This window comes from Callithrix jacchus, chromosome 18 (genome assembly GCF_049354715.1).
Source record: "Callithrix jacchus isolate 240 chromosome 18, calJac240_pri, whole genome shotgun sequence".
In the NCBI taxonomy this organism is placed as follows: Eukaryota; Metazoa; Chordata; class Mammalia; order Primates; family Cebidae; genus Callithrix; species Callithrix jacchus.
In genome coordinates, this window is record NC_133519.1 from 26,831,592 (window position 1) to 26,850,923 (window position 19,332).

Sequence of the window (19,332 nt, forward strand, 5' to 3'; positions counted from 1 at the left end):
CTGAGAAACCTTAAAGGATTAAAGAGGTGAAGCTACAAAGGTGGAATGACAGACTTCACTTCTCATTCTGGAGATACATATTTGAGAAGGGTGCCAAACTCAGTGGCCCCACACAACACATCAGCCTTGAGAATCACTATTGAATCCCACCACTGGAAAGATATAGGCCAGGACTAACTGCAGAAGATGAAACCTGATATCAAGTCTATTCAGCATGTGCACTTATCCCTACTCTATTTCAAATTGTCAGTATGAAACTGTAAATCAGAACTTACCCCAAATCGACTGGTTGGATAAATAGTTGATTCCATGACATTGACACTGTGGTCACAAGCCCAAAGGAAAGCATCTGCAATAAGAAAAAGATGGTAAGACCCAGCGAAGGAAGCAGGCTAAACTATGCCTCTCAACTCTTAACAAATAGGAATAAAACCTAGATATACTGTCCACTTGGGAGATTGCCTTATGCCTCCAGCCTCTTATTACTGATGTCTTTTTTCCCTCAGGGTACAAACTGAAGTGTCATTATTTCAGACCAAGTTCTCCTCAAGCGTAATGCTATGGAAGAATTCCAAGAGAAGAACCATTGAAAATGACCTGTGTAATAAATCTGGTGCCCTTAGCCCCACCTTGCAGACTGAGTCCTGACAGGGCATCAAGAAAGTGATGGTTGGAGTTTGCTTTTGTTCCAACCAAACCCAGAGTCCATGCCTAGAGGAGTAAAAGTAAGTGGAGGCCAAGAGGGTCATCTCAATTGTTCATGCCCTGGATTACTCCTGCCACTCTCCTAGGGATCCTGAAAGGGTGTCTATTGAAGAGGAGAGGAGGGCATAGGGAACAAGGAAGACATTTTTCAAATTTTCCAAACCAGATTATTATGCACTTTTTATACTTTCCTTATGAACAGACAACAAATGACATGACCAGGAGACTCCCAGGGATAGCCATAAAGTACATGTCAAATAAAGGACTGTTTATGAGAAAATAATATTTTAAAACTCTAGGGAGAAACTACCAGTCCCCCGGAAAAAACTCCACCACCCAAGCACATTAGATGCTATTCCATCCACCGTTAAGCTTTAACTTCTTGCTTTAAAAACCTAATTTCTGTTGTAATTATGCATATACTCCTAGGCTTAACGTTTAAGCCAGTATCAGCTAATTTAACCACAGGGTAAATTAATTTATATCCTTTACTAACATAACTTTGATGAGTAAGGGAAGCCAGGAAGGAAAGAGAAAAGGGAAGAAAAGAAAGAGGAAAAGAAAGGAAAGGAGAAAGAGAGCAATAGTAAATGAACCTGTGCACACAAAGAAAATAAATAAATAAAGGCTGAGATTATTGCCTTCATAATGTTGCAAAAAGCATTTGTCCCATTAAGGCAAAATCAAAATTTTTAAATATGACCCTTTGAGCATATCTACCAAAGAGTACCTAAAAATAAACTAAGAATCATTCCTGGGGAGATCCCTGCAGCTCCTGCGTTAGAATCACAGGAATTCCTCCTTTCACCTCCAAACATCACCAGAATCATCTTATTTCTGGACTGTTCCTCCTTTCTGCCTCCACCCAGGCATAATCTGGGATTATTTCAGAGAGAATTAAGCATCTCCCTAACAAATCTTGCCTCTCTGACACAGCTGTGGGAGGCTACAGGTCATCACTCTGAGATTTGTAGCTCTTGAACTACTACAGTTCAGTTCTTCATTCTGCAACTTCTAAAGAAAGAACATCAGAAAATGAAAATTAGTAGAATCCTTCAACTGTAGGAAGAACTGCCAACTTTCTCTTGGGGTAAGAGCACCCTCTGGTGGTGAGTGTTTGTATTGTGGCCTAACAACACCATCTCCGCAGACGTGCTGTCCTTAACTGAGCCAAATGTGAGCCAACTGTAATCCTTCCAGATAGAAGCTATTCCAGGATATCTCTAGGTAGCAAAATGATCTGCTGAACTCAAAATTATAACACTTAGGTTTACAATCCTGCACTATTATTACTGTGTGATGTTTGCCTAATCACCTCTCTTAACCTCACTTCTATTAATATAGGAAAACAACACCGACATTAGGATCAGATGAAGATACCTACTCTTCAGTAAAGTACTGTATGGATTAAAACAAGAGATACTATTATGGATTAGAAAATATATACAGATCTCAGATTCAAATACAAAGTTCTTCAGACTATATTCTTATCCTGCTAGTCTCGTGATGTTACCCTTACAAACCTTGTTTTGCTTTGTTTTGTTTGAGATAAGGTCTCACTCTGTTTCCCAGGCTAGAGTCCAATGGCACAAACATGGCTCACTGCAGCCTCGACTTTCTGAGGTCAAGCAGTCCTTCTTCCTCAGCCTCCCAAGTGCCTGGGACCACAGGCATGTATCACCACACCTGGCTATTCAAATCTTTTACACTGACAGTTTTCTTCTGGATGCCTGGCTTTGACATTCACCTAGTTCCTTGTCATTCTATGTCCATGTCATTGCTACAGCCTGATGTTTCTGCCTCCAGTTTCTCCTCCAAACTGCCTTACCAGCTGCTCTTTTTTATTTTATTTTATTTTTTATTTTTTGAGACCGAGTTTCACTCTTGTTACCCAGGCTGGAGTGCAATGATGCGATCTCGGCTCACCACAACCTCCGCCTCCTGGGTTCAGGCAATTCTCCTGCCTCAGCCTCCTGAGTAATTGGGATTACAGGCACGCACCACCATTACAGCTAATTTTGTGTATTTTTAGTAGAGATGGGGTTTCACCATGTTGACCAGGATGGTCTCGATCTCTTGACTTCATGATCCACCTGCCTCAGCCTCCCAAAGTGCTGGGATTACAGGCTTGAGCCACCGCACATGGCCACCAACTGCTCTTTTAACCTTAACGGCTGTGTTCATCAAGCCACTCCCCAGCTGTGGAACTAAGGATGTCTCATGACCTAGAGAAGGAGTTTGCAAGAACAAAAGATAGCCTGAATAAGCAGACCTTCAACAGCATAGCCAGAGTCCACCTGACACTCCTCCGCATCTTTCATCCTGGCATCCTTAAGGTGATTGGTTTTGTGCCTTTTTCTTCTTTTCTGCAGATTATAAAGTATGTTCTACCCAAACCAATCTACTAATAGTTCTGTTTGTCATGCCACCGTGTCCTCGTACATGAGTTTCCTTTCCCTAAAGGAAAGGAACCACACTGTTTAATCCTTCCTCACTCTTAAACACTCAACACCAGCTTGAACATCTCCTGGAGGCCTCCATTCCCTCCTTTCCACCTCCAAGGTAGGGTTAGGCATATCTTCCCTAAATTATCATAGAGCCCTATCATAGCACTTACCACATTATCTATTCTGTCTTTTTCTTGTTTCTCTTCCTCTATTGCCTAACATAATACTTGGCATTCAATAAATAGAGACTCAGAATAATTTGATGAATAAATAATGGCTTCCCTGTTATCAAAGTCAAAGGCCCCTATTTTTGTTCTGATCTTACTTGGTCTCTCAAAGGCACTGGTTAACTACTCCACGTCGTGTCTTTAGCTTTTATGACACCATATCCTCTTGCTCTTCTCCTGGCTCTGTCTCCTCTGCTGTAATTCTACGTGTTGCAGTGTCCAGGGCTCTGATTTGAGCCCTCATTTTTCTCTGGGTTCATGTTCTCCCTAGGTGATCTTTTTTGATCGCATAGATTTAAATGCCACAAATATGTTGATGAATACAAACTTGTGTGTCTTCAGCTCTTACTTTTCTCAAAAACCCTAGACTCATATATTAGATAGCTTTGATAGATTCTTATTACATATAGCTATGGTCTAAACACTGGTGTCTCCCTAAAATTCATATGTTGGAACTGAATACCCAATATGATGGTATTAAGAGATAGAGCATTTTGAGAAGTGGTTAAATCAGGGATCTCTCTTCTTATGAACAGTATTAGTGTCCTTATTAAAGAAGCTGAGTTTTAGCCAAAGGAATTAGTCAAGAGAAAAAAATAAAGGATAACCAAATTGGAAAGAAGAAAGTCAAATTGTCCTTGTCTGGAGATAACATGATCTTACATATAGAAAACCTTAAATGAGACTGAAAAACACTTAGAATCGATAAATGAATTCAATAAAGTTGTAGGATACAAAATCAACTATAAAAATTAGTAGTATTTCTATACACCAAGAATAAACTAGCTGAAAAATAAATTTAAAAGCAATCTCATTTATGGCCAAGCGTGGTGGCTCTTGCCTGTAATCCCAGCACTTTGGGAGGCTGAGTCAGGTGGATCACTTAAGGAGAGGAGTTTGAGACCAGCTTGAGCAACTGAAAAATCCCATCCTTACTAAAAATACAAAAATTAGCTTGGCATGGTGGTGGGTACCTGTAATCCCAGCTACTTGGGAGGCTGAAGCAGAAGAATTACTTGAACCCCGGAGGAGGAGGTTGTAGTGAGCCAAGATTGTACTATTGTACTGCAGCCTGGACAACAGTGTGAGACAACAGATGCTGGAGAGGATGTGGAGAAATAGGAATGCTTTTACACTGTTGGCAGGAGTGTAAATTAGTGTAACCATTGTGGAAGACAGTGTGGTGATTCCTCAAGGATCTAAAAACAGAAATACCATTTGACCCAGCAAACCCATTACTAGGAATATATCCAAAGGATTATAAATCATTCTATTATGAAGACACATGCACAAGTATGTTCACTTTGGCACTGTTTACAATAGCAAAGACTTAGAACCAACCCAAATACCCATCAAGGATAGACTGGATAAAGAAAATGTGGCACATATATACTATGGAATACTGTGCAGCAATAAAAAAGAATAAGTTTATGTCCTTTGCAGGAACATGGATGAATCTGGAAACCATCATTCTCAGCAAACTGATACAAGAACAGAAAACCAAGCACAGCCTGTTCTCACTCATAAGTGGGTGTTGAACAATGAGAATACATGGACACAGGAAGGGGAGCATACCACACTGTGGTCTGTTGAGGGGTGGGAGCTAGGGGAGGGATATCAGGGGGTTGGGAGGTTGAGGAGGGATAACATTAGGAGAAATACCTAATGCAGATGACAGGGGGATGGAGGCAGCAAACCACCATGACATGTGTGTACCTATGTGACAATCCTGCAAGATCTGCACATGTACCCCAGAACTTAAAGTATAATACTAAAAAAAAAAAAAGCGGCCTGGCGCAGTGGCTCAAGCCTGTAATCCCAGCACTTTGGGAGGCCGAGGCGGGTGGATCACGAGGTCAAGAAATCGAGACCATCCTGGTCAACATGGTGAAACCCCGTCTCTACTAAAAAATACAAAAAATTAGCTGGGCATGGTGGTGCATGCCTGTAATCCCAGCTACACAGGAGGCTGAGGCAGGAGAATTGCCTGAACCCAGGAGGCGGAGGTTGAGGTGAGCCAAGATCGTGCCATTGCACTCCAGCCTGGGTAACAAGAGCGAAACTCCGTCTCAAAAAAAAAAAAAAAAGCAATCCCATTTATGAAAGCTACAAAAAAATAACAAAATACCTAGAAATAAATTTAACCAAGGAGATGGGAGATATCTACAAGAAAAACATAAGACACCAGTGTTCATGGATTAGACGATTAGTATTGTAAAAATGACAATATTACCAAAAGCAATCTACAGATTCAATGAACCCCATCAAAATACCAGTGATACTCTTCATAGAAATAGAAAAAGAACAATTCTAAAATTCACATGGAACCACAAAAGACCCCAGATATCCAACACAATCCTGAGCAAATAGAACAAAGCTGGAGACATCATACTACCTAACTTGAAAATATACTAAAAAGCCATAGTAACCAAAAAGCATGACACTGGCATAAAAACAGATATACTGACCAATAGAACAGAATATAGAACTCAGAAATGAATCTGCATATTTATAACCATCTGATTTTTGACAAGGCTCCAAGAATATTCTCTCAGGAAAGTACCATCTCTTTGATTAATAGTGCTGGGAAAACTGAATATCCATATGTAGAAGAATAAAATTAAACTCCTATCTCTCACCGTCTTCATCTCAAAATAAATTAAAAACTTAGTTAAAGACCCAAAACTATTAAACTACTGGTAGGAAACACAGGGAAACACTTCAGGACATAGGCCTGGGCAAGATTTTATTAACAAAACCACAGAAGCATAAGCAACAAAAGCAAAAATAGCCAAATGGGATTACATCAAAGTAAAAACCTGCTACACAGCAAAGGAAGCAACACACTGAAGAGACAACTCAGAGAATGGGGAGAAAACATTTACAAACTATTCATCCGACAAGGGACTAATACACAGAATAGACAGGAATTCAAAAAACTCAACAGCAGAACACACACACACACACAGTAATCTGACTGAAAAGTGGGCAAAGAACCTGAATAAACATTTCTCAAAAAAAGATATATGAATGACCTACAGGTATATGAAAAAATTGCTTAACATCTCTGATCATCAGGGAAATGAAAATTGAAACCACAGTGAGAAATATGTCTCACCCCAGCTAAAGCGGGTAGTATCAAAAGAAACAGAAAATAACAAATGCTGACAAAGATTCAGAGCAAGGAGAGCTCTCACACATTACTGGTAGGAACGTAAATTAGCACAGTTATTATGAAAAACAGCATGGAGATTCCTCAAAAAACTAAAAATAGCACTACCATATCATCCAATCACCCCATTCCTGGATGGAGATCCAAAGGAAAGGTAATCAGTAATGTTGAAGAGATGGGTATGTTGAAGAGCCTCAAGTATTGCAGCACTATTCACAATAGCCAAGATATAGAAACAACCTGTGTCCATCAATGGAGGAATGGGTAAGAAAAATGTGATATATATATACGTGTGTGTGTGTGTGTGTGTGTGTAAAGTAATGTAATATATATATATGTAATGTATATATACATATATATAAATGTAATATATATGTATATATATATCATATATATATGATATATATATATATGTAATGTAATGTAATACTATTCAGGCACAAAAAAAGAAGGAAACCCTGTCATTGCAGCAACATGGATGAGCTTGGAGGACATTTCATTAAGTAACATAAGCCAGGCACAGAAAGACAAATACCACATGTTCTCACTCATAGAAGCAGAGAGTAAAATAGTAGTTATGAGAGACTGGGGAGGGGAGGCAAATTGGGGAACAGTGGGAAGTTGGTTAATGAATACAAAATTATAGCTATACAGGAGGAATAAGTGCTCATACTCTATAGCACTTTAGGGTGATGATAATGAACAACAACTTACAATACATTTTTTTGTTTCCTTTTTCTTTTCCGTGTGTGTGTGTGTGTGTGTGTGTGTGTGTGTGTGTCAGGATTTTACTCTGTGGCCCAAGCTGGAGTGCAGTGGTATAACTAAAACTCACTGCAACCTCAAACTCCTGCGGTCAAGCAGTCTTCCTACCTCAACCTCCTGTGTAGCTAGAACTACAGGCATGCACCTGTAGATGCAGGTGTCTTACTATCTTTCTCAGGCTGGTCTTGAACTCCTGGCCTCAAGTCTTCTCTCACCTCAGCCTCCCAAAGTGCTGGGATTGCAGGTATGAGACACCACACCTGACTTCATGTACACTTTTAAATAGCTAGAAATGCAGATTTTGAATGTTCCCAACCCAAAGAAATGATCAATGTTAGAGATTATTTATATGCTAATTACTCTGATTTTATTATTACAGCTTATGCACTGTATATAATATGTATAAAAGTATCCTACTATAGCCCATAAATATGAACAATTATTATATGTTAATTAAAAGAATTAATAAAAGCAAAATAAAAGAGATTGAAGGGAGCTGCCTTGCCCTCTTCTACCACATGAAGATATGGCAAAAAGTTTCCATTTTTGAAGCAAAGAGCAAGCCCTTACCAGACGCTGAAGCTGCTGGTGCTTTGATCTTGGACTTCCACATCCCCAGAACTATGAGCAAAACATTTATACTGTTTATAAATTACCCGGTCTAAGGTGTTTTCTTATAGCAGCCCAAATGTACTGAGACACATATGGATCTTAAATTAAACACTGTCAAAACAGAACTCACAATTTCAATCCCCCATTCTAAATTTACCCTTGTCTTGAGATTTTCCATTTCAGTACATGAACCCGGAATCCATCTTGACACTCAAGACAAAACTCAACAAATTATCCTTAATCCTCTTTCATTTCCCTACCTTTCAATCCATCACCAAACTCTAACAAATTCCACCTTCAGAACTTTCAAATCCTGTCACTCCTCTCCACCCCACTGGTGTGACCTTCTTCTAGGCCACTACCATCTCTGTTAGTGCCTTCTAACCCGCCTCCTTGAGTCCATTTGTTCTCCCCTCCCATCTACTTTTCACATTGCAGTCAGAGTGAACTGAAAAAGGCATGCTGGAAAGCTCCAAGAGAGATGCTGGTATAAATTTTGACCATTTGAGTAAAACATTGTTTTCTAGATTTCTCTATAGTAAAATTACTACTTATCTTTGAAATTAATAGTCTGTGGAAAATAATTTGATACTATATAAAATTCCACTTCTCTCCCCACTTTTACCCACTAGTTTTAGTATTCCTTAATGTCTCTTGTCTAAATTAATCATCCTTCTGATGGTTGCCAATGGTAATTGTCTAATACTATTATCCCTCCTACATTTATTAGTTGTCTTTCTACCATAAGGAAGAAATTTCTCTTCTCCCCATTTTTATTCAAATATATCAATGGGGATTCATCACTTCTCATTCCATTCAGTAGGTTATAATCTATAATTATCAAGATTTATTTTGATGCTCAATTGTCCTAGATTTGGTCCACAGGTGCCTGTTTTCTGTATCCTTTCCAACTGTCCATCTTCTTTTGGCTTTTTTTTTCTTTCTAACACAACGAAATAGTCTAGGTACAAACTTAGTTACAGATATGGTTTTTTCCTGCCCCATTGCTGGAATCCACCATTTCTTCAAGTGGAGAGTGGTTTTTGGAAACCAAAATATGAGCTTTATTGGCCAGGTGTGGTGGCTCACGCCTGTAATTCCAGCACTTCGGGAGGCTGAGGTGGGTGGATCACGAGGTCAAGAGATTAAGGCTATCCTGGCCAACATGGTAAAACCCCATCTCTACTAAAAATACAAAAAATTGGCCAGGCACGGTGGTGCGTGCCTGTAATCCCAGCTACTCAGGAGGCGGAGGTGGAGAACTGCTTGAAACCGGAAGATGGAAATTGCAGTGAGTCAGGATCGTGCCACTGCACTCCAGCCTGGTGATAAAGTGAGACTCCATCTCAAAAACAAAAAAATATGCATATATATCAGCTTTATCATATTGGGGTATTGCTATTCCCAGTTCTTTCCAGTGGGCATAACTAGAAAATATATGTACATGTAAACATACATATATATTCACATGAAAAGATATAACTTTATATGTATGCATCTATACACATGAATATATATGCATGTACACATACATACATTTATTTTATGCATATATGCATAAGTTCACATCAATACTCTATTGCATTCTAGTTTTGCTCCTTTCCATATTTTTTTCTTCCTTTTCTTATAGTGAAAAAAATGTTCTCAAACTTCCATTTTTATGCTAAATTCCTGACCCTGCCAGGTGCTGCCTCTCCTGGCCAGGGCCCTGGCCACTACTGGTGCCTGCCTACCAGCCCTGTTTTTTGCTATCCTCAAGCACATCACCATATTTTAATTCTCTGAAAAATACTTATTTTCAGTCTACCCTTTCTAGAATGTAAGGGTATCTCCAGCACCAAATACAATATTTGGTGCATGGTATGTCTTCAGTAAATATTTGTTGAATGCATGAATGAATTCATGCATGAATGCTGCATCTGCAGGATCCTGAAGTAAATGTTAGGCGGGAATCACGGGTGGAAGGAGAAGGAAGAGGTGTCACATCAGTGATAAATGACACTGAAGCAGTTCCTGAAGTCTAAATTCCAGGAGAGTGAGCAAACAACGTTCTTTCATGGCCTGTCTTCATAGGAAGAGCACCATAGAGAAAAAGAAGTAGAAATCTTCATATCTTTAAGTAGTTAAAATAAAAAGGATGAATGTATTCCAGAATGCATGGTTCCCAAAAACATATCAGTCTGCAGAAAGAGAGAGAACTTCCGAAGCCAAACAAGAACAATATGCACAATGAATGACAGGAAGGGCTTCCCCAGAACAGATGATCTCCAAAAAGTTAGAGAAAAGAAAAACAAAAGTGAGAGTAAAAATGAAAATGAACAAACAGAAAGCTCCTGAAAATGGACCTCCCAGCCAAGCTAGTGAGATCTCTCAGCCACCTCGAAAGACCAGAGTCCAAATGGACCCCACCATTGAAAACAAAAGACCATTTTTGAACAGAGGTGAAGTTAAAAGTTCCTGAATAACCAAAACTATGATCTATTGATGATAGAAACTTAGTTACAGATATGGTTTCCTTTATCTTCCTTCCAAGAGGAGAACGTAGAGTCATTCATGAGGATTATGCGAATTAGAAGAAATCTCAAGGAAATAGAGACAATAAGGAGTATGTTGTTAGTAAAATTACGACATGTAGAAAGCATCCTCAATCTAATGTTGAACTCTCAGCCACTCCACGACTTTGAGACCACAGTATTCCAGAAACCTTTCAGATCTCCCTGATGTACCCATGTCCTAGATTGATGGAACACTGCATCTAATGAAGCAATATTTTTCTTTTTTATTATTATTATACTTTAAGTTCTGGGGTACATGTGCAGAATGTGCAGGTTTGTTACATAAGTATACACATGCCATGGCAATTTGCTGTATCCATCACCCATCATCTACATTAGGTATTTCTCCTAACTCTATCCCTCCCCCAGCCCCCCAATCCCCCAACAGGCCCCAGTGCATGATTTTACCCTCCCTGTGTCCATGTGTTTTTATTGTTCAACACCCACTTCTGAGTGAAAACATGTGGTGATTGGCTTTCTGTTCTTGTGTCAGTTTGCTGAGAATGATGGTTTCCAGCTTCATCCATGTCCCTGCAAAGGACATGAACTCATCCTTTTTATGTCTATATAGTATTCCATGGTATATATGTGCCACATTTTCTTTATCCAGTCTATCACCGGTGGGCATTTGGGTTGGTTCCAAGTCTTTGCTATTGTAAACAGTGCCACAATAAACATATGTGTGCATGTGTCTTCATAATAGAATGACTTATAATCCTTTGGGTATATGCCTAGTTATGGGATTTACTAGGTCAAATGGTATTTCTAGTTCTAGATCCTTGAGGAATCGCCAAACTGTCTTCCACGATGTTTGAACTAATTTACACTCCCACCAACAGTGTAAAAGTGTTCCTGTTCCTCCACATCCTCCTGATTTTTTTAATGATTGCCATTCTAACTGGTGTGAGACGGTATCTCAATGTGGTTTTGATTTGCATTTCTCTAATGACCAGTGATTATGAGCTTTTTTTCATGTTTGGTTGCTGCATAAATGTCTTCTTTTGAGAAGTGTTTGTTCACATCCTTCACCCACTTTTTTGATAGGTTTTTTTTTTTTTTGTAAATTTGTCTAAGTTCTTTGTAGATTCTGGATATTAGCTCTTTGTCAGATGGGTAGATGGCAGTAATGTTTTCCCATTACTGTTGGTTGCTGGTTCACTCTGATTGCTTCTTTTGCTCTGCAGAAGCTCTGGAATTTAATTAGATCCCATTTGTCTATTTTGGCTTTTGCTGCCACTGCTTTTGGTGGTTTAGTCATGAAATCCTTGCCTATGCCTACGTCCTGAATGGTATTGCCTAGGTTTTCTTCAAGGGTTTTTATAGTGTTAGGTCTTATGTTTAAATCTTTAATCCATCTGGAATTAATTTTTGTATAAGGTGTAAGGAAGAGATCCAGTTTCAGCTTTCTGCATATGGCTAGCCAGCAATTTATATGAATTCAAGCAATATTAGCCAATGCACCTCTGGATAAGGAGACTTTGCCTTAATATTAAACTATCTGCATTATTTTCAAAGTATCTGACAGAGATTTTTTTTCAACTTCATATAGCGCCAACAATTATGATTACGCTTCCTTCTGAGTACCAGCAGAAAGATATGATCCATTGACACTCAATTATGTGTGCATCTCAGTAGTGACCTGGAAAATGTTTAACAAGCAGCTCTTCATTGTGGGTATGGAAGGAGAGCTAATTTGTAGCCTTTGCCAATATCTGAGGGGAAGAAATACTCCTCCCATGATGAATTTCAAGATATACTCATGATGTCACTGAACAGGAAGTTGGGAGAAGACACACACAATCAGTTCTTATGGGTTAACTCCACTCATCTCCAGCCCACCATTGTCTATAAATACATTTTCTTCTTGATTCTTCTCTCTTACAAATGATGTACTTCAAAATTGTTCATGTATAGTAGGAGTGATGTTTAAGCTTGCTCTCTATTTGCTTTTAAACAGAAAGTAAAAAGGGTACAGTTCCTTTTCTCATCTCATGCCTTCTATCTATGTATAAAATGATGAACTAAGAGTTTTATTGTATAGCTGTCAAAGCTGTTTTTGTAATGTTGATAGTCTGACTCCTTTTACAACATGTATTTTATAGTGTGTGTTAACGCCACAATATAGCTCTTATTTCTAGTGTCTAAGATTCACTCAATGTATATAACTGAAAACTAATCCTTTTGTGCTCATTTTTAATGGCTCTTAAAAGCCCCTTCTTTTAGAAATCATTTATGTTGTTTCTTATACACTTTATCTTTGCTAAGATTACTGAGAAATAATAATATGTGCTATGCTTTTAGGTGTATTGTGTTAACATGTAGTTATAGTTTTCAGGAAAATTTGCTTTTTAGCAGTTGCTCTGATACTGAATATTTTGCTTTAAAGTATACATTTAGGGTGTGTATGTGTGTGTGTGTGTGGTATGTGTGGGTGGGTGTGGATGTATGTGTGTTCAATTTCCTCTTGCTTTCTCTACGGAGGACAGTCAAAAAAGCCAGACCTGAATGTACAATAACACCATTTTCATACTGACATGTAAGAATGCTGTTATCAAAACCCTAAAGAAAGTAAGCTTTTGAACTAATATAAAATAATCTTTTAACTACCAGAATCGTGAGTCTTCTAATTATAATAGCCCGCATTTTTATAATGATATACAGCTTTCGAAGACCTTATAAATGCATTATGTCTTCTTTTGCCAAAGTGTGCTCTTGAATCTAAGGTAGAATATTCTCTATTTGCATCATCCTAAATCTTGGCTGAAAAGCTTCCAAAAGAACACTAAAACAAATGCTAAGTGTTCAAGATTGAAGCGGAGAATGAAGCAGGTAGCTGTGCACTTCAATCTTGGCTTTAATGCAGTGGACACAGTAACATTAGGAAAGAAAATCTCACAAATAACCATCATTTCAATTTGTCTAAAACAGCATAAATCATCGTCTCATCACACACAAAAATAGCAACTTCACTGCATGGTGCATGTAGTTGATCTGCATAGCAAAAAACAGAAAGGTCAAGAGAAAAGAATTTTTGGAAGTTGACATAGACCCTTAGAATATTACCAGATTATGGTATAAATAAGGAGATTTCACGTTTAACTCATTAAACCTTAAGCATCCATACCAATTTCCTAGACAATCCTGAAGCAGAGTAGAAGATAAAACATGAAACAGTGGAAAGAAGGAATTTATGTGACTTGACCTAAAACTGCAAAGGCAGTGAAAACTGGCACCTAGAGCCCTGTGGTGGAGCTGTGGCTTGTAAAGGCAGATGCTGGGATTTTGGACGTAGGTTCACTGTGTGGCATTACAACTGAACAGCAGCAAGTCCTCATCTGACCCTGAGAATATCGCCTAATGTGAATGGTACTTTTTGAACCAATATTTATAGAGAATCTGGCATGTGCAAGGTTCGGAGAAATTCAGAAATATTCCTTCCTTTCAATGACAACAAGGTCTTGTTGAGGAGATAAGGCAATCACCCGTTTAAAAGTAACTACTGACAGAAGGATATTACAAGTTTCAGGTAAGGAGAGTCAGTTCAGAGAGAATGTTCAAGAAAAGCTCCAGGAGGAACATGGGAGTTGATCTGGGTCTTGAAGGGAAGCTGGACTCGGATGGACGAAGAAAAGCAAGGAAGGACTTTGAGGCCAACTGAAGCAAGCATGTAGAGATGGCAACACACAACAGACTCATCAGGAACATTAAGCAAACTGCAGCAGGAATGCTGAGGCTTCTTTCACAACCAATGGTGAAAATCTATAGGACAGATATTTTTTAATCAATGCTTCTTCCTCTGCCTGCTGCAGCATGAAAATCTGAAGATTGGCTGTACACAAAGGCCTGCAGGCTTGAGGCATTCTTGTTCCTTCACAGCACTGTGAAGAGTGACTAGCAAAATATAAACAAACTACAGAAGATGTCAAACGTTTCTGAGTTCTTTCTAATAAGCAACACAGAAAGGGGGAAAATATTGTAAACTGCATTCCATTCTAGAGACCATTTAAGAAGAAAGAGCCCTGACGGGAGAAAGAAGACTGTCTTGTGCTAATAATGATGATGATGATGATGATGATGATGATGATAATGGCAGTCAAACTTTAGAGTCTATCATATTCCAGGAATCATGCTTTATCTACACTATTTCATGTTATTCTCACAGAAACCTCATGCCACTGATTATTAAACATGAATTTTGGTAACAAATAATATAAAACTGACTCAAAATAGCCTAGCAACAAAGGAAATTTGTTGTTCTGCAGAACCAGAACATCCAGGGGTAGATATTCCTAGCTGTAGAAATGGTTAAATCCATGAGCTCCAATGATGCTATCAGGATTTTTCACTGTTTTCATCTCTCAGCTCTGTTTTGCTCTGAGTGTTAGCTGCATTCACAGTCACTCTTGACATGCCTAGCTAGGGAAATTGCTACTTGAAACTCCAAGCCTACATGCCCATGCTGAGAGGTCAAAATGTAAGAGTCTCTCTCCTGTTCCTGCCTTCCCTCTTGCTCTTTAGTGGGAGGCCTGTGAATGGCTCTGCTAAGTCATATAGGCGACACTCAGACCAGACACTCTAAGGGCCAGACCTGAGTCATGTGACTATCCCTTTGCACCAGAGATCATCAGATGGTGGGAATGGCAGACTCACGGGTGCCACATGAGTTCCCAGTGGAAAGAAAGCTGCCAGGCAAGTGTCCACTATAGGTAAACACTAATATTATCCCTATTTAGCAATGAGAAAATTAAGGCATAGGGTGGTTGGGTTTAAAACCAGGCTTTGGAATAACATAGCCCAGTGCTAAGTCACTGGCTGTTAAGATGAGATGCTTAGTGTCCTAAGCACATAATAAAGCCCAGGCTGCACAAAGCACTCTCCGTAGTTGCATTTATCACCCAGCTCATAATGTTGAGCTGACCACTTTACCTGCCTGCCTCCCTCATTCATCTTTGTATCATCCATCTTTACAGCTACAGGCCTGGTACATTGCTTGACATAGCAGACATTCAACAAATATTTGTTAAACAGAATTGACATCTCTCCTTGGAATGTCGTACAAAGACTACTGCTATAATAAATAGTAGGGGAAAACAATAAAACTACCTTCTTGATGTAATAGTGGTGATAATGACAGCATAAAGTAGAAAAAAGGAGAAGGGATAGTAATCCACTATCCATATTTTATGAGTAAAAAAAAAAATAGAAAAAAAAAGAGGAGCTCAGGAGGTAAGATTATCAAGTAGCATAAATTACTTTTCAAATTAACATAACCCTTCAAGCCAATGCCTCAGCTCTCATTCTGCCAGTTTCTTAATTATGACATCCCCGTTCCCCAATTAAAGGCTAATTAAGCCTGTCAGCACCTTTCTAGAATATTAACCAATTTATTCTTTAAAAAGCTAGGCTTTATTAAATGGAAATTCTTTATAGAAAAGCAATATATATATATATATATATATTTTTTTTTTTTTTTTTTTTTTTTTTTTTGAGACAGAGGCACCAGGCTGGAGTGTGCAGTGGTGCGACCTCGGCTCACTGCAACCTCCGCCTCCAGGATTCAAGCAATTCTCCTGCCTCAGCCTCCCGAATAGCTGGGGCTACAGGCGCGCGCCACCATGACCAGCTAATTTTTTTGTATTTTTAGTGGAGATGGGGTTTCACCATGTTGGACAGGATGGTCTGGATCTCTTGACCTCTGATCCACCCGCCTAGGCCTCTCAAAGTGCTGTGATTACAGGCGTGAGCCACTGAGCCTGGCCGAAAACCACTATATTTTAATGACTTCTCGCTTTCTCGTTCATTTGACTATATCATATTAGACATTACCTTTAATTGGATCAAAAGTTTAAGATGGACTTTACTATAGTCAAATCAAGTGCTTAGGTTTAAAAACTTTCTATTAGAACTACACTAACTTAGTATCTACTGGTTTCATGAGCAGAAATTTCTTTTCTTTCCTAAAAAATAATTTTATGCTCTCAGACTTCCATTTTCCCCTGTAGTGCTTCACATGTTTCACCTCTCTTTGGGTGTGAAGATGGGTACAGGGTAACTTTAATTTTTCTTACTTGACTTGTTCTCTTTCCTAGAAACTCTCCATTTCCAGCCACCCTGGGATTTCCTTTTATACTCCACCTGCCCTGATTCTGCACTCTACCCTACTTTGGGCAAGCTTGTGAATGTTTATGGGACTGCCTGCAGCAGACCCTTGGTGCCCACCCCAAACATCTGTCTTATGCTTTCCCTTCTCCAGACCTTTTGTGCCCACTTCCTGCTGGACTCAGGCCTTTCTTCTGTCCAAAGGGTGTCTAGGTTGTGCACTGTCTCCAAAATCATTTGATCTTCAGTTTGCCAGTGAGTTAATTTCCAGAAAAAGGATTTGTCACTTAAATGTATTTTAAGCAACTCAGGCCATTCGGGTAAAGAAGTATTTGCCTAAAGTGGCCCTTTCTGTGAAATCTATAGGCTGGTTGGCAATCACATCCCCTTTTGATCATATTTTTTCCAAGGTTCTTATTCTTCCATTTGTATCATCAATAACTCCTGAAGAAAAAGCAAAGCTTCACTGGAATCCAGGAGAACGCTGCATGTTTCTTCGAAACAAGAATCTAGAATTTCTTTTAGGAGGTCAATGCTCATGTACTCATTGTCCTCATTTCCATGGCTTTCACTGCCACACCCCAGACTTTGACTCGGGAATTTAGAAATCTCTTGGTATCTTTGCTTAATTCTTTCTGAGCTCAAGTATTTCTTTCTTCAGATAGTTTTATGAGTTGATAACATTTGAGTTCAATAGGCTTTGAAGGGCCAGAGTGGAAACTTAATTGCTATTTGTACACCACTCCTATGAGTAAATGTGTTACAAATACATAGAAATAAATGTGTAGCAATAGGAATATGTCTCCCTACCTGGTCTCCACACTCAGTCCCTATGCTGGAAGGCACTGGACACCCAGCAGCAGTAAGGGGGAACTCAGCAGGTCATTTATTCACTATTCCTTCATACACCTTCCTTCTTAATTCACTTTTCTTTTTCCTGAATCATGTCCTTCAGCAGTTCCTTTAATTAGGTTCTTTGAGGCTAAGTTCTTTTAGTCTTATTTTGTCTGAAAATGTGTTTGTGTTTTTGTAAGGGAATTTATTAGTAAAAGAGTTTAGCTGGCTATAGAATTTAGGTTAATTTTGTTTTCTCTTAAGAGTTTGAGAATATTATTCCACTGTCTTCTAATACATTAACTTTCATTTTAGTTTTATCTAATATATTTAACATATTGTCTATATTCCTTTTATCTTTGACATTCCATAGTTTCACTAAACTGTCTCTATATGTGAATTTATCTTATTTATTCTTCCAAGAACCTTGTTGTGCTTCTTAAATATCAGGCCTTATGTTTTTGTTTCTTTTTTTTTTTTTTTAATGAATGCTGAAAAAATTCTTAGCTGCTCTGTCTTTGAATATTACCTCTTCTTTATTCTCTTTATTTTTTCTTACTAAAACTGGTAGCAGATATGTTTTTATTTTCTTATAGCTTCAGTATCTCTTGATGTTTTCTATTTTCCAACATTTTCTTTCTTTTCAGTGCTTTCCATATAACTTCCTGAAATTTCTCTTCTAGTACATTGACTTTCTTTTTCGCTCTATATAATATATTTAACCTACTACTGATTTCAATTCTTATGTATTTCCATTTCTAAAGGTTATATTATACTATTTTTAAATGCCTATTCTAATTCAGAATACTTTTATTGCTTTATGCCATCTTTTATGTTATTTTAATTATACACAATTGACAGTCGCCATATGACAGTTCTGTTAATTGATATTCTGTCACTCACAATTAATAGTTTGTCTAGTCTTTTTTAATTTTGAAATGTGAGCTTATCTCCATTGTGGCTTTATCTATGGAAATCTTGTGTGCCATGCATTGAAGGAATGACCCTCCAGAGAGGTTCTGCATTTTCCTCTGCCAGTTGAACAACACCAAGTATTCTCTCAGCTTAGAAATTCCCAATCATTTGTTTTCACAAGGTTTTCATGTGCTTAGTGTTCAAAAGCAGGACAATGGCTGCACTTGCTTTGAAAATATTTCAGTAAGAAGTTCTAAAAGTCCTTCAGCTGAAAAGTTCTGTGTAACAAGGCCACTTTGTAACATGGCCACCTGGTATAAAAATAATCTACACCTAAAGCACCTAATCCCATTGACAAGGTTCTAGTGAACCAAAATAAGAGCAGACTTTCAATTTATTCAAATAGCCAGAATTAGGACAAGAAGTTTCTAATGTATATAATTTATATTCATTATCTCTTCTGGGTAATACTGATAACTCCAATAATTATGGATATTTTTTTTCTTCTGAGTGATTTTAATTTACAGTATTTAATCCAGAATTCCTGTTTAAGCTAACTCAGCAGGGATAACTGCTTCAAAGCTCTCCTCATCCACTTGGAGGCCACAAAGTTTTCTTTAAAAAAAAAAAAGCCTGTGAGCAAATGACAGAATAGAAAGTTCTACCTCTCATTCCTCCTTAGAAACATCAATAAAACAATATATTAATACAAAAATACCTTGAAGAGAAATTCAGAATCCAGCTAAGCAAAAGCATCCCAGAACAGAACAAACTTAAAGCAGTCATATTCATATGGATGAAAGAACAATTTTATTTTACCTGCATGAGTCCCTCCCTAGACAGGCTTAGCTCAACACTAAGGATATCTAGGCTTGTGACTTCTCCTATAGGAGGTAAAGTGAGAATGGAGCATGTGTCTGAATGCCTGGCCTCCTGACTTCTCAAGAGCCCTCCTTGTGGCTGACTTCTATCCCTCCTAATACTAACCACTGAACAACTTG

At 38.4% G+C, this 19,332-nt stretch overlaps 1 long non-coding RNA gene across 1 annotated transcript in view; it reads right to left on the reverse strand.

The window, feature by feature from the left end:
* Positions 1–275: 275 nt before the first annotated feature.
* The window catches only part of LOC144580252 (uncharacterized), a 149,659-nt gene continuing 130,602 nt past the window's right edge, over positions 276–19,332 (reverse strand). The window contains exon 4 of the long non-coding RNA XR_013529496.1: positions 276–349. This is a non-coding gene — a long non-coding RNA (uncharacterized LOC144580252). The remainder of the gene's footprint in view (positions 350–19,332) is intronic.